The sequence below is a fragment of the Sapajus apella genome, unplaced genomic scaffold (assembly GCF_009761245.1).
Source record: "Sapajus apella isolate SASKATOON/1434 unplaced genomic scaffold, GSC_monkey_1.0 scaffold34, whole genome shotgun sequence".
NCBI classification, from domain to species: Eukaryota; Metazoa; Chordata; class Mammalia; order Primates; family Cebidae; genus Sapajus; species Sapajus apella.
The window spans coordinates 17,560,183-17,577,485 of NW_022436974.1; the positions used below are offsets into that span (position 1 = coordinate 17,560,183).

At 38.6% G+C, this 17,303-nt stretch overlaps 1 protein-coding gene across 25 annotated transcripts in view; it reads left to right on the forward strand.

Moving 5' to 3' along the window:
- The window catches only part of DLG2 (discs large MAGUK scaffold protein 2), a 2,183,817-nt gene that overhangs the window by 1,837,926 nt on the left and 328,588 nt on the right, over positions 1-17,303 (forward strand). The window lies entirely within an intron of this gene.

A 17,303-nucleotide genomic window follows, 5' to 3' on the forward strand; every position in this document is an offset into this window, starting at 1 on the left:
AAGGAATTGATCCAGATCTGGAGCAAGTGGGAAAACGTCCACAAAGAAGTGATTGCCAGTGCCCACGACACTATGAAAAGGAAAGGTTATACTTCTTGGGCCATTGGCCTATCTGTAACTGATTGAACAGAAAGTATTGTAGAGAATCTTAAGAGAGTGCATTGAGTTTCCACATAATTAAGGGCCTCTACGGAATGAATGAAGTATTCCTCAGTGTTCCTTGTATCTGAGAGAGGATGGCCTTGCAGACCTTACACAGGTAAAGTTGACTCTTGAAGAGGTGGCCGTTTGTAAAAGAACACAGAAACACGTAGGAAATTCAGAAGAGGCTCAACCTTTAAAGTTGTTTAAAACTATCATTCTGAAATTATTGAAGAAGAGAGATGGTAGTTATGGGATTACATATAAACCTTTTGAATAAACTTGAATTCCTAAAAATTGGAAACTGGAAAAGGGGTAGAGTGACTGCCCTGTTTATTTAGCCTCTGTCTCTTTTATTATTAACATCCAGATGCTTGATGATACTTATTTTTAAAAATTCCTAAGCGATTGCATCAAAGAACATGTTTTTGATACCTGTGATGTGCCAGTACTTGTCTTGTGTGTATATGCAGTTGCCATTTGGTTTGAAAGAATGTATGATCTAGGTGTTTATTGTTTTGTACACATCCTGATTCTTTTAAGTACGTTCTAATATTTTTTGTTTTGGTGGGCTTATATTATACTCATTTATATACTCTTTTTAGAAGTTGTTACTTTCTCTATAATGTAAAGATAAAAGCACACATTAAGAAAAAAAGCGAGCCTGAATCCTGACTCTGTTGTATGTAATTATGAATTTTAAGCAATTTATTTAACTTCTCTGTGCCTCAGTCTTTTTAATCAATAGAATTATGACTGTGTCTACTTATAGGGCTGTCATGAGGAGGACTTGATAATACATGTGGTGTTTAGTGTAGCATTTGGCACGTGGAAGGATTTGATAAATGTTGGCTATTATTTTTGTTGTTGCTGCTGCTGCTGTTGTTGATAAAGCATTTGCAAGACCATTCTGCAGAAATGAATGTAGACTTACTTGTCTTGCCCTAGAAAATGCTATTAGAACCAAAAGAAGTATCAGCTAAAAGCAAGAGTTTGTAACAGGTTTGGTTTCAAATAGCGTTTCTACCACATATCATCTAACTGACCTTGAACAAGTCACTCAACCTTATCCAGCCTCCGTTTTCTTATTGAGCTCTTAATGTGTCTGTTCTCTGCTAAGCACTGTAGGCAGAGTGAAAAGACCTCCTCTTGCTGCACTGTACTCAAGCAGGAGCCAGCTGACCATCTGTAGGCATTTACAGGGCTTGGAGAAAGCATTCCTGCAAAGGATGGAATTACTTACTAAATCTCAAAAAGGATCCTATAAAAAATCTTAATGTTGGAAATGAAATATGTTCTCATTTTCAAATTGTCTTCATCCAATGCAGCACAGGGCTGGTCCTCAAATGGACGTGCATTCAAAAGTATTTTCCTTGAAATAGCATCTGTCCTTTGAAGGTAACTGGATTGCTTTATTTCTCAAAGATTAAAAAGAGGAAAAAGTATGGCTTTGGAACCAGCAAGAGGCTTGAACCCTGCTTTACTATCAACTAGATGTGCAAACTTTGGATAAGTACTTAGCTTCCCCAAACTGAGTCTTCTCATTTGTAAAATGGAGCCAATGACTTCTGCTTCAAAGGACTGTTATGGGGCTTAAATGTGCCAAGGGGTGTAGAGCACCCATCATGGTGCCTGACACAGAGCAAGCGGTCCTGCCTTCTTTGACAGTGCCACCAACAGTCCCAGTGCTCAGGCCTCTAAGAATGAGCCTCAACTCCAACAGGAATGGGCGCTGGCCTTTTGGTCATCATCCCATCTGCTCAACTCAGTAACATGGTGCAGCTCCTGCCAGATAAAAGCTGACCTCAAGTACATTTCCCACAATTCTGGTCCTTCCTCACACTCTGTGGTACCTAGGGATCTAGTGTCCTCATGCTCTTTCTGTCTGTCCTCCCTCAATGAAATAAGATTCATACTGAGGTTGAATGTTAGGAAAACAGGCAAAGCATGATTCCAACTACCTATATCGATATTTTAATAATATATCTACCAAGCTTAAGACCAAAATAGTGAATCTCAAGTTGTGGAATTATAGGATTCCCAGTAAACCTTATGAGGAAAGAATTTCAGAAACGTCATGAGTGCTTCATAGCATTATTCATTTATACATCTCAAAGATGGCTACATAAGGCTACGATCTTCTTAATGCCAAACCCAAATCTTATTTTTACTGATCTCAGTACATGACGTGACACAGTACCTGGCACATTGTAGGTGTTCAATAAATGTGGACTAGACAGCCTTGAGGCCATATCAGGTGGACAAATATATTTCTTAGCCCATCTATTATTGTTAAACACAACCACAAACCATCTATAAAACACTTGGGAAGGAAGAGTTGGAAGACGTAGAAGTATTTTCCTTTAGTATTAAGGATAGAGGAAATAATGGTTTTTCTAGAAAGTACCCTGTAACTGGGGAGAATTTCATAGAAGAAGTAGGATTATAATTGAGCTTCCCAAGGTAAGGGTGGCAGCCTGACATGTGGCTTCCAAGAAGAGTGTCCCCAGCCCAGTAGACAAATGGAAGTTCAGAAGCTGCTAGTAAAGGGTGTTGCTGACAAGTCCTAGGTAGAAGCTAGCTTGTTTTGAAAACCTGTACCCAGCATACATATTCTTGTCTTCATTTTAGTTTCCTTTGAACACTTTAAACACTTCTCCTGCATTTTCCTCTCTCACTTCTACACACTCCCAGTCCCCTATCTCTGCCACGTGTACAGCAGGGGGAAAACGGGGCTCCCTTTCTCTTTCTCTCTGTTATACTAATTTCTTCTCATCTTTTGCTCAGTAATATATCACAGAACAAGTTGCAGCTCATTAGCTGACAACTGTATTGTTGTTCTTTTAGAATAGTCAAAGATTTACTGTCTTCCCTGAGAGCCAACAGTACATATGGATTTTAATGTCCCTTTTCACATTTCCTGAGGCTAAAATTTTCACAACATTGAACTCAAATTTAAACTTCCTAAAACTACTTTGGAAACAACAACTAGGAAGATTTATTTTAACATTTTTCTCCTTAATCTAAACAGCCAATGTCATAAATTTTGCACACTAAACATACTTTGTAGTGAGGGAATACTCCTCTAGAAAAAAATTGAAATTGCCCATGCCATTTATATTAAAAAGTAGAAAATTAAAATTTTCTTTTAGTGGTATTATGTTGAACCATATGAAACTGTCATTTTTGTAGGTCAAGTTGAATATTGTCAATTTCGTATGGTTCAACCTAATATAGATTCCTGCATAAAGGTTACGGCGTAGATCATAATAAGAAAAGAGTCTTCAAATAATTTATTAGTTTGCTGATTTGAAAAGGTTCTTAAACAAAGCAGAAGTATTGTTCAACTACCCATAGTAAAAACAAAAGCTATCATTCATGAGTAGGTTTTCATGTGCATCACCTTATTCCATTCTCAATATAACTCTGCAACCATTTTGATGGAAATATTACTATTAACACTTCATATTTGTGCAGTCAAAATTCCAAACCTGAGTCTGCTGGGCAAAACTCACAGTGTTACCCTTCTGTTACCGTACCTCAGAGATTTAAGACAAAAGAGAAATCGCTTCTCCAAAATAAAATAACGATTAGCATCAGGACTTGGTATTATGGGCGCATATTGAGTTCTTTGCATAAACATCTTAACTTTCTACAATTAGATCTTTGAGATAAAATTCTATAAAGTATGAGGTAATCTTATATATACTGAGCTCTATCTAGATAGAACCGAGGCTCTATCTAAATAATATTTGAATCCGTGGGTCATGGCGCAGAACCTATAGTAAATCATAAGTAAACAGTAAATCACAAATAAGTGTTTCTAGAATAAGTGAGCAAGCAAAAGAATGACTTCTGCATGGGAAAAGGCAGAATAGGTTCACAGCTCTTTGCAGAATCAAACATCTTACAGTATATAGATGTTTTAAAACCGCAAGATAGAATCACAGAATCATAACTCCAAATGGAATCTCAGTGTCCTACTTGCACAATATTTGTTGGTTTGTTGTTTGTTCTGTAAATGAAGGAACTAAAGCACAAATTCCAAAGCTAAATGGTGGCAGAAGCTAGAGCCAAATCTACCGAGCCTTCTTGAAAATATACCTATCCCTAGATTTTTCTTCCTTTTGGGACATAAACATGCTAAAGTATTCTCTACTCATCAGTAATTACCAAAATTATTTCTGTTTTTATAAACAGTATATATACATGTATACAGACACACACACACACACACACACACACAAATAATTGCAGCACAATTTACTTTCTTTTGAGAAATACTTGTTTTTATTGCACACAGCATTTGATAAATATCAGCATTAGCCAGGAACTTCTAGGTGTAAGAAAGAAGGCGGCTAAATACAAGTTTTTTGGTTGAAAATCACAGCCATTCACTAATCCTCAGGTAGAGTTGTGCGCGGGAAGAATAATTCACATTGTCATACGTTCACAAGCCTGAAAAAAGAGACAAGAGGGTGAACTTGTATACATACAGCAGATACCTTCACACACATCATCCTGGAAAACATTTGGAGACTATACATTTTTTTGGTGAGTGACTTATACTTTTTGTGCAGTTACTTGCGTAGTCTCCTATTCATCCAAAGCTCTATAGTTTTTCCTGGTTTACCCTACTTTCTCATTATGCATAACTTTGAAGAGAAGTAATATTTAGCAATGATGCATTCCCTGCAAATGGGCGGCATGCATGCCTCTGTCATCTAATATTCCTGGTTTTCACATCTCCAAATGTGAATTTTCCCCTTAGTGTCTCTTCAACCCATATTTTGTATCTAAGGGCCATACCAAAATCAAAAAATACAGTGCTTATTTCATGCCTTTAAAAAGGAACAAAAAAATCGGCAGAGAATAGGTAAGAAATGGAGGTTATGGATGCAGATGATATAAACCTTGAGCTATGAACATAACCAAAAGCCCAAAGTTGAGCTATCGTTGACTGACTGGTTCTAGGCAAGGCGTAAGGGGAAGATCAGGAGCAAATCTGGAATCTAGAACATTCAGTTTATAATGATGATGTTAAGAAAGGGGTTGAACATTCAGTTGGTTCTTGATATGCAGCAGGTCTCTATATTAGACAGGAACAAGTGGATTTTAAAGAAGCTCCAGAGACCTATAAATCCTAAGGAGCCTCTCCAGAAGCCTTACATAGAAAAACCCTAACTTGAGGTTTGTCCTTGACTTAGAGTCACAGAGCATTAAGTATAAACAAGACAGCCTAAGATAGCATTTCAAAATGCTAGCACAGATAATTTTGCTATTTTAGTTTTCAGGAGCAACCTCCTTTAGCTTGCCTGTTTTGACAGCTAACCCAGTATTTTAGTTGTATTGATGGTGGAATGAGAAAGTTTTATTCTTTCTAAGCCTAATTATGAGACTCTCACAGCACATCAGTTTGGACTTCAAAAGGATAGCACAATTCCAGAAATTAGGTGGTAAACAGTCAGTCATAGGCTGGCTTCCCAATAAAGCCGGATAAATCAACCAGAGAAGAGAAGAGAGGATGCAGCAGGAAAGTAGAGTCTGATCACTCAGAGGGAGGCGGTAAGAGCAAAGCAAGTGAGATCAGCTGCAGGAGGAGGGAGCGGACACAGCCCAGCTGCAGAGGAAAGGTAAGGAAGGGAGAAGTGAAGGAAATGTAGTCACAGATGCAGAGAGACAGATCAGGAGAGGATCACAGAGCTGAGACCCTGCAGGGGAGAGCGGGAGGAGAAGGGCAGGGTATATTAGAGAGGAAAAAACACTGAGAATCAAGGGACTGCACCTTTACAGTGCAGTGTACGGTGTATAGTGGACAGTGCAGTGCACGTGGCAACTTTCCCAGGTGGTAGGAGTTTGACAAAAGAAAAATGCAATAGGAAGCCGCTTGCAATTCGAAATTAGAGAGGGAAAAGATAGAGAATGATGATTTTAAAGAATGCAGAATTATATATCTGGGTTTCATGGAACTCCGCATGCCAAGAACAGCAAGGGCTAGTCATATATATTTTATTCTGATGCTGGCAACTGTTAGAGCAGTGAATGGAGCTTGAGGGTTCCAGGCCCCCTGTTTCAGGCAGCCTTGAGTGCTTGTTTCCCCTTCCGGAGGACGGCTGCCCTTGGGCTTACTGACTTAATCCCTCTCGGTCTCACAAGATGTGGCAGAGCCCACCGCTGATCAGAGCCTGCAGCCAGCCTCTCACAGAACTGGCTCCCATGTAGACTGAAGCATAGTTCAACGAAGGAGCTGAGTGAGGAAGCATTGAACTTAGCCACAGGAATATTAAAAGGGGTTGACATTAAAATGCTCTGGGGAATTGTTGTGCTCTCTGTAATACCCAAAGTGGCAGAGCTGTTGAGGAAAGCTGGTCCCTGCACTGACCAAGCTCACCGTAAAGAAACAGGGAAACAGCTCCTAGAGACCAAGACTACAATATGCCTGGAGGGGGCTGTTTATGGCAATGGAAAAGAAAAGTGGCCCGTTGTGATGACAGGCACTAGCAGGAGCTGAGGCTGCTGTTAGAAGGCATGTGATTTTATGGGAAAGGGAATGTGTATGCGTGGGAGGCAGAAGCAGATGTGGGAGGCAGAAGCAGATTTGGAAACACATGGCGACATTGGTGGCTTTCAGAGATGGGAGTATTACCTGCACGCCTAAGGCTGGAGACAGCAGGTATTGTAAGGGAAGAGGGCAGATTAAGTAGAGGGGAAAGGACACAGTCTGGGCCCCACATGGAACAGATCTCTTATCTTAGCTCTGCTACTTTGGACGCAACTAATCTTTTTGTGCCTCGGTTTCCCCATCGTAAAGTTGACCTCAGCAAAGTTCTTGGGAGGATTTCCAATAACAAGCCTAACACAATACCCGCTTTTTTGTTCAATATTCGGTATCTAGTATTATCTTTATTACGGATCTCCTTACACATTTAAATTCTTAATCACAAACAGTTTGAGGAAAGTCAATTGACTAGATTCTTTTCCCTCTTTATTCCCTCTCTCTTTTTCTTTTCTGTTCTCATGATTCTCTTTTTCCTCCTTCCTATTATTATTGAGCATTTACTTTGTGCTAGGAACTGAACAATGGCAGTGGAACCTTATTTCTTGATGTTTTTATCTGCTGAAGGGATTGTGGCTTTGCAGCTCTATTCACATCCGAAGCTCTGGAACTAACCATGGAAATTCACACCTTGCTGGAGACTTGTTTTCTACAGAGAGCAGCATTCTGTGTGCTAAACTGGGAGGCTCGAAAGAGGGAATTGGTTAGTAATTAGAAAGATTTAAATTACTGAACATACCTCTCTGCCTGTGTAAATGGAAAATTTTTTCTGATGCTTACAATATCCACTTGGGACTGATAGTGAAAGACTGAACACAGCCTTGGCTACTTTCATGAAGTCTTAACATATGCTTGAGAGAACAAAAGAAAGTGATGAAGAAGAGGTAATTCTGGAGAATGGTCAGTGTTTCTCACTCTTGATCATATGGAATTAGTCTTTTCAGGAGAGTTTTTGAAATGATTCCGTTGCGGCTTCTAGTTCTCCCAAATGTCCAGAAGCATTTTATGAAATCAGTAATGCTTAGAGTTAAGGCTATATTCATGTAGTCTGCCTAACACTTCCCACAAAAGGCCACATTCAAGATGGCAGCTCCAGTAGCGAGAACTCCACCCTTTGAGGTGGCAAAGTTGGTTGCCACCTTCCGGGGTCCTCCCTGTCTGCTATATTATTCTTCCTGCTTGACTTTCTTTTCTAGTTTATCTTCTTCTCACTATTAGACACTGAAACTGGCCATCAAATTTTTGGCGAGCTGATTAATAATTCCTTGTTAGATGAACAGGAGTCTTTGTGAGCCCTAAGGCTTCTTCAGGGTAGAGGAAGAGAGTCATCAAGCACATAAAATTGTAGTCCCCCTCAATAGTAGTTCATAAGGACAGCAATTCGTGCCACATCCTGGGAAAGCAAGAAGACTAAAACAGTGACCAGGACTGCCTTTATGGGGCTTACAGTCTAGTTATTGATATTTATTCATTAAAAAGATAAATAGAAAAAGAAAGCAAATCACAGAACATCATGTGTTATTATACGATCACTCTTTAAAACAGTGACTAAACATGTATGTTTTTGCACTTACGTATATTCACTCACTGACGGGAACCAGGCACTATCCTAGACATTGGAAATGTAGCTGAGGATGTATAAATATGTGGAGAGAAAGTGTATAGAGTTCATTTGTCTAGTTTATTATCAGTGATTACCTGAAGGTTAGGATACACAGATGTTCACAGTTTACCTGCTGTGCTTTTGTATTATTTTAGTTGTTTAAAATGAGTTTGGATTACTTACCTTAAAAATAATAAAAGAGTAAAGGAGGACCAAAATTCATGTAGTGCTACCAGGTTGTGGGGTGAATGGCCAAGTAAGTGTCATGGTCCATCATGGTTACAGGAAGTCTGGGAAGGTAGAACCTGACCTGGACGTGAGAGAAGGCAAGACTTCAGAGAATCCAGGAAAACAGGGAGTAAAACAAGGAGGAGGAAGTTAGGCCCAAGGGAACGATATTGGGATATGGATGGACATGAAGCTTCTGGCGGCAGCAGAGGGTTTGTTTAGGAGAGGAGGAGTGTCACATAAGACACCGAACACTAGCATTCTCATCTGTACTCTACTACAAATGCACCGGGTGACCTTGGAAAATAAGTTCATTCCCTGGGGCTCACTCTTTCCACCAGTGACATGGGAGGACTAGACAGAATTCGCTCTAATGCTCCCTCATATCAGAGAAATCTCTGGTCTTAAAAAGACTAGAGAGGGTTGTGGTAAAAAGTGCATTGTGACAGGCTTAAATATAAGGCTAAGAAATTTGCACATAATTTGCAAGCAGTGAGGAACACAGATGAATATGAGCATCTGTGGCATGTATAAAATGCGAAAAGCTGTATTTACAGAAAAGTAGAATGGTTGTGATATACAGGATAACTATCAAGGTATTCAGAGTAGATAAAAGAGAGGAAGGGAGGAACATGGTAGGAAAGTATAATCCATAGATGCTAATAAAAATTAGAGGTTAAAGTTCATTGGAAAAATGATATTTAGATGATCTCAAAAAAAACTACCTTACAGATTGTTATTTGCAAAAGAGCAAAGTGCCTTTTGAATGAAGAGATCTGGTGGTCCATATATTTTAGGCCTCCTGCTATGGCATAGTAAGAAATACACAGCATTACACCCTGGATTTTGCTAAAAATGTTTCACCTGATTCTGATAGGAAAGAAACATTAAGACAAATTCAAAATGCAGAACAGTCTATAAGCATCTGACTGAAATTTGGAAAAAAAAAAAGAGTGATTTTTATTTAAAGAAAAATGTAGGTAATGTTCTAGACTAATAATGACTAAAGACATAATAACAACCAAATGTGGCCTGGCGCAGTGGCTTATGCCTGTAATCCCAGCACTTTGGGAGGCCAAAGTGGGAAGATCATGAGGTCAGGAGTTCTAGACCAGCCTGGCCAACATAGTGAAATCCTGTCTCTACTAAAAATACAAAAAATTAGCTGGATGTGGTGGCGGGCGCCTGAAATCCCAGCTACTTGACAGGCTGAGGCAGAATGATAGCTTGAACTCGGGAGGTGCAGGTTGCAGTGAGCCAAGGTCACGCCATTGCGCTCCAGCCAGGGCAACAGTGCAAGACTCCATGTAAAAAAAAAAAAAAAAAAAAAAAAAAAAAACTAAATGTAATGCATAGAACTTGGCCAAATCCTAGATTTAAGAAAAAAAATCCTTACAAGACATTTGGAGGATAATTGAGGAAATTTGAATAGGTACAATATATTAAATGGTAGAGAAATATTAGTTGTGTTGGTTTTCTCTGAAGTAATAATGACATTGTGCTTATACAGAAAATATCTTTACACTGAGAAGATGCCTTGATGATATGTTAGGTTGAAAGTGGAATGATGTCTGCAATGTATTTCAAATGGTTCAGAAAAAGTCTGTGTGTGTGTGTGTGTGTGTGTGTGTGTGTGTGTGTGTGTGTGTGTGTGTCTTCTGATGGCAGATAGGTAGGTAGGTGGAGAGAGAGTAAAGGAGGAAGGGAGGCAGAACAAATGTCCCAAAATGTTAAGAACTGTTGAATCTTTATTAGTTTTTACTATAATGTTCTTCAAGTTTTCTATAATTTGAAATTTTTCAAAGTAAACAGGAAATGGGGACTGTTTCAGTAGTTCAGATCAATGCTAGAACTAGCATAGTAAATTAGAAGGAAACAAAAGCAAAATATATTTTGAAGAGAAATCATTTAATAAATATTATTTCTCATTCACAGTGGTGAATACAAGTTGATTATCAAGCATCTCTGTTTATTCAGATCTCCTCCTCTTGATTTAACTGATTGCAATTGGGAAGATTTTGACTTCCCAAAAAGATTTGACTGATTGCAATTGGGAAGATTTGATTGAAGTAATTGGGAAGAGGGGACTTAAGAGTTCTTGACACAGTTTGCCTAACTCACAAAACCTGTTTCGTGGGAGCTTTTAGGCAATGAGATGATGACCTTATTTTTAGGTGAGGAACAAGTCAAAGAAATGCTAAGATGTAATTATGAGCAACAGCCAGATGCCAAGATACACATAAGCCTAAACACAAAATAATGTCATTATCTTGAGGCACGATGATGAAAAAAACATCAGGCGAGTCCTGCTTGCAGTAGCCAGAGTTTTTTTGCATTAACAGGTTTTGACGCATATTAATTCCATTAGTATCTTATTCTTTTCATCTCAAGCCTTTCTGATGTTTTAAGAGTGAAGTATTTGACAAATATGTCGCTGGAGGCATTATTCCTTCCTTTAAAGTAGATTTCAAAGCTAATGAACAAGATTAACTGTGTAGAAGTTAAAAGGAAACAAGAACCTTTTTCACCTACATAACAATCTCATGCACTCAGGTTAGTTTACATAAACCAAACCAAATTAGTGAATATTATAGGATATGTAGAAATAAACATCGCTATTGCTTTCAAATCTGTATACTATTTAGACGAATTTCTAGTTAATAAGCTTTGACCCAGCACTTAGCCAGCTGAACTTGTTTGAATGAAATAATAAAGTTCACTGGGAATTAGGGTGTTTATGTGAAAAACGGTATTGATTCAGTATTTCTTTTTGCAGGTGCTATTGCAGTTTAGGGAGGACAGTTGTGACTGTGCCTGTTTGTGGCACAGTTTGCAAAACATTTAACACACATGATCCTTCTACAATTGATACCAATGCTGACTCCTGCCTTGGACATTTTAACAACAAAAAATACCATCCCCCCCCTTACAAATAGACATATTTTCATACCCAGTTGAGAACTACTGTTAGATTCTCAGTCACTTACGGCTGAACCATTGCTTTCTTCACTAATGCATCCCCAAAAAAAACAGCACAGTGACTGGGACAAAGAAGGCATTCAGTAAATATTTATTGAATGGATTAATGCAAAATTTGAAAAATTTGATTACTGTAGGACTCAGTTTTTCTATAAATATTACTTTATTTTTAATTTGCCTACATAGCCCTTTTCATCTTTTATTGTTAAGGTAACACAAACCTCAAAGTCAGTAGTTAAAACTTTTTTGTATGACTTTTAAAATTGTTATGGTACTGTATGTTCCCTTAAAAATATTCATATCCTATTAAAGCCTATAACATGAAATGTAACCTATTCTCTCCTCTTCAGCATCTTTCCCCCTCCCTACCACAATGCCATAACCCCTCGAAGCCTCCGTTATCATTGCATTGTGTAATCTTGCAGGCATTCTCTAAAAGATCATTCATCCTTTTCTTTTTTTGAAACAAATGGAGTTATATATACATATAGTTCTACAATTTGCTTTTCATTAATTTAGCAATTGATCATGGATTTTTTTTAAGTTTCAGAATATTAGACATGTATGCTGTTGCATAGTATTCCATTATATGAATAGTCATTATTCATCAATTTATTATTGATAGTGTTTTAACAGTAGATTAAATAGTGGTATCTTAACATCTGAAACCCAGAAATCACACAAAAAAACTAAGTTTGAAAAAAGAATAATAGAGCACTTGCAATTAGTCCACTGATTTCAAATAAGAGAGCATGTTCAACAAATTCAGAAGGTTTTTTTCTTATCACCATTCATCAGAGAAAGGATCTCAGCTTCAAATTTAACCCTAACCGAAGGGAACCCATCAGCCTAGCAGCACACACACATCTCATCTCAGGATAGAACACTTGGTGGATTGAGGTGAGAAGCCACAAAGCAGATCTTGAAGGCTAGGAATTTAGCCTCCCAGCCCAGTGTCTGTCACTGCCTGAACAGTTTAGAGGCTTGGATGATGTGGAGGTGGTTGCTTAATAATGTTTGCAAGGACATTAAGACATATTCATTGCTTCAAGGAGCATATAGGTTGCTCTACACTCTTTTTTAACTAGCAAGGCATGATGGCACATGTCATGTCACTGTACTCTCGCCTGAGCGGCAAAGTAAGGCCCTGTCTCAAAATAAATAAATTAAATAAATAAGTAATTTCTATAAATAGATAAAGGACCCCCAAAGACGTTGATTCAGTGAGTTCAGTTTAACCAACCATTCTCTCCTAGATGGCAAATGCCTTCTGAAAACGACTCTAATTAGTACCTGGCTCATAACAGTTGTGCAATAACTGGTTGTCATATTTTAATGATTTAAATAAAGCTGTAATTTAATAGTTATAACCATTCATTAGTTTTAGGAATCTTGTTGAATACCTATCTAATGTACTCAGCACTAAAAGTATGGAGGTAAAAGAGACAGTCAAGATCCCTACTTACAGGAAGCTTTTCTTGGGGCGGGTGAGATAATAAACTAACATATGGGCCTAAATTCTGTAAGAAAGTAAAACCGGGTGAGTTAGAGATAGGCTGGGAGCCACTTTAACTGTGATCTTGATCAGGGAGCTCTTTGAGGAATTGGCATTTGAGCTGACACTTATGAAAATTAAGGTGTCGAAGATGAGAAAAGCTAGGTAAGAGCACTCTAGTCAAAGGGACCACTGGCACAAATGCCCCAAGATTGGAGGAAACTTGGACTAATGCAAAACAGAATGAAGGCCCTTGAGGCCAGCACACTGTAAAGAAGGCAGGGTAGAATAAGATGGAATAAGAGGGATAGGCAGAGGTAAAGGAAAGGAGTTTGAATTTTATTCAAAGCCTAACAAGGAGCCAAAAGAAAGATATTTGCAGAGGAGAGGCATGATCTGATATACAATTTGAGATCATTCTGGCTGCTGAGTCAAAAAGGGATAGTGGAGGGCAGGAGGAGTGGGCCACAGTGAGAATGGAGGCACCCATCAGGGCTATTGTAGTATTCCCAGGGAAAATGATAGCTTGGCCTAGAGGGATGGGGTAGAGTTGGAGGAAAGTGGATGAAATTGTATAAGGCTACGAGGTAAGGGATTGGATGGGGAGGTGGGAAGGGAAGAAATGAATAGAAGTTCTTGTTTCAGTGGTTTGAGTGGAGAACGGTGGTAGTACTATTTGCTGAAAATGAGAAAACTCTCGAGAAATATGGGAGGAATTTTGAGCTTGACTTTGAGCACGATGAGTTTGAAAAGTCTTATACGTCTATCTGTGGATGTCAAGTAAGCAGATAGATTTACAAGTCTTAAGGTAAAAATCAGAGCTTGGAGATACTAGTATCATCTTGTATTTGTATAATATTTTTATAAGGTTTCAAATATTTTTGCTTATATATTCTTACAAAGATAGTTAACTTTTTACTTAAAATGCATAAATTCTAGAAGTTACGTACTGTCTTTTGGCCTTCAATAAGCTGGGTTTGGATAGCCATATTAAACTTTATTATTTTCATTTAAAGATTCCAAAATAATCATCCCTCTAGGGGAAATGACCTGGTAAGCCAAAATATTTTTAAAGGTCTAAGTTGGGTTTTTTTGTTTGTTTTTTTACTGTAAGCCTATTTTGCACCAGGAAGCCAAATTTGAAGGGAAGTTAATGTTTAACTGCTAAGATGCATAAATATTCAATATCGGTTTTTCACTTTGCCTCTGCTCCAGAAGGATTCTAGTCTTGAGCAGTAATGCATCTAATGTCAGAAATGTTACCACTCTCCACAAAATACGACAGCCTCCAGGAGGAGAAGGGAACTTAATTAGACATTTCTACTTCAAATACAATTTAAAGTTAATTCACTCTGAAACATGCTGGAGGGTGTTTGAAGAGTTTAATGCATAATGATCTGTTTGTCTCAAATTGTCAACAAAATACATATTGAGCATAGAATATATTTGTTTATTAAGTATTAAAAGGGACCTCTGAGATTTAGTATAAGGCTTTCTTTCTAGATAAAGAAACTGAGGCCCACAGAGATAAAGGGACTTCTCAAAGTCAAATAAGCTAACCGCATGACTGGAACACAAGACTCCTAACTCTTAGGATTGTGCTTTTCTGTTTCAGAACCTACAACCCTAGCACTTTTCCCTAGTCAACAGAGCCTTTTTGAGATAATTTTATACTCTCCCAAGTCATTCTCTTTGTGTACGTCAGGAGATGGATCCACAATAGCTAATAGTTAGTTATATGCCCTTACTAGATGCCAGGCACTATTCTAAGTGCTTTATATGTATTAACTGATCTAACCTTATAGCAACTCTGTGACGTGGGTACTCTTAACATCCCCATCTTGTATATCAAGCTGCTTCTACATCTGGGTTTAATTTGACCAGGGTACTGACCGTAGGAATCTGAAATCTAAAATGATTTTGAACAATGGTCACTTCTCTAAGCTTCAGGTTGATATTTTCTGACTGTCTGCCAAACTGTAGATAGCCAACAGACATTGCAAACTCAACATGTCTAAAACAAAATGCATTATCCTCTCACCCAAACCCACTCTCCATCCTGTGTTCCCATCTTAATTAATGTTATCATCACACGGCCAATCATTCTAAAGCTTTTTGACACCTTTTTCATCTCCCATTTTCAATCTGCTCAGCACCATAAATATTATTTAAACTCTATTTGGCTTCCAGAAGTATTTGAGGAGGATGGCTGCATAGAACCTTCCTCTGTTTTCCTCTCCCAAACCTATGCTACATCTCCCACCCTCAATTCCACCCTTATTAACCCCAGTTCCTCACTGTCGCCAGTCATTCTTCCGCAGTCCAGTTGTGTTAAACGCTTCCGTAAAACCCTTCCCTAGCCACTTACTGACAAAAATTCTTACCCCGGTATTCAAGGTCTACTTCTGCTGGCAGCGTTTTTTCTTTCTCCCTGTCTGTATTCTATGCCAGTCATCAGACTGCTCAAAATTCAACATTGAGTGAGATATTTATAGCTTCCCTGTTACCCTCATAAGTATGTGATAACATTTAATACAAGTGAATGTGTTTGTTTGTTTATGTATCACCTTGTTGAGTAAGAAATGTGAGGTGGGAAAACAGTTTACTAACTGCAAAATACTTTTGAAATATTATTTTTAAGCCCTAGAAATAATTGAATTTACAACACAGGGGACCCTAGAGATGGTGTGGCCCAGCACCTTCATTTTTCAGAGCAGCTCATTAGCTGATTTGAATGAGCTAATGGCAGAGTTGGCAACAGAGCTTAACTTTTCACTTCATTTCACTCATCAGCTCAGGAAACTGAAAATACATTTTTTTCCACTCTTGAGAAAGAATGAGAGCCTTGTACATTTGTTTAATACACCAGTAATCTTTCATCTTACTATCCATAGTCTCTCTGAATCAGGTAGAAATAGTTTGGATCCTACCCCAGTTTCTTCCCTGCTGCCCCCTGCCACCTTGCACCCAGACCCCCAGCTGTGAAATTATTGGCTTCAAACAGTCCCCTGTGTTCTGTACCTGACTCATTTTAATTGAAATGTGATACCAATTATCTAGCTTTTTCCCATTGGGTCGCCCCTTTGCATCTTTTCACAGTTAATAATTCTACTAAATTTGTAGTTTTTAGCTACTTTTATTCTAAGGCAATCTTCTACCAAACCTATTCTTCGGTTTTATTATTTCTGATAAAAGCCATTTAAAAATCCTGGTTTCACAGATAATGGATATGCTATAATACAGATAGTAGCTACTTAATGAGTATCTACCATGTACCAAATATTATATTAAGCATTTTATTTGCTTAAACTCTAATAATCCTGATAACAGCCTGACAAAAGAAGGGTCCACATCTTTAGGTGCATGTGAGAAGCCTACTCAAAGAGATCAAGGAACTTACCCAAAGTCATAGAGCTGTTAAGGGAAGGGACCAAGATATGAATCCTGGCCATCTCGGGTCTCAACCCAGTATTCTTCCCATGACACCGCTTTCCGAGCAGGCAGATGGCATGAGCTGTGGTGGAAAATTTTGGCAGCTGTGAACATTTGCTCTGCCTTCGGAGCAGCATCTCTAAGAGGGTCCATTCAACCTCAGGGTCTCGCAGCCAGGCTGGCCATAGGACATGCCTCCTGCACATTCCCTTCCTGTACATTATCCTACCCGTTAGCATTCCTGGAGTACAATAGTGATGGTAAAATAATATTTCTCAATTGTAAGCTGAGGAATGACTCCTCATTGTGGTCAAGTTTACTAATGGCTTATCACGCCCTGTGCCACCAGATTCTTGAGAGGCTATGTCATGGCTAAGAATGCAGATGCTTACACCACACTGCCTAGGTTTCATCCCTGACTTTGCCATATGTTAGCAATGTAACTTTGGACAAGTTATTTAGTCTGTGCCTCAATTACCACCTCTGTAAAATGGGGATTGTTGTGTGTTCTTACTTCATAGAGTTGTTGTAAGGGTTAAGGGAATTTCTGTATATGAAATGCTTACAACAGCGGCTGTCACATATTAAGTGTTATGTACATGTCAGCTACCATCATCATCATCATCTTCTTTTTCTTCATCACTTCTTTCTCACATTTGTTTCTCCCATATCTGCCCTTCAGTATCAACTGCTTTCTGTTCTTCAGATGTGCCCTCTCACCTCCAGCCCTCCATGTGTGGCTCCTTCTCTGCCTGGAATACTCGTGACACTCACCTTCTCACCCCCTCTCCCCATCATTCTTTGAGAACCCCTACCCATCCTCACCTTGCTAACATTCACGACCTCATCTCAATGTCACTTTCTCCAGG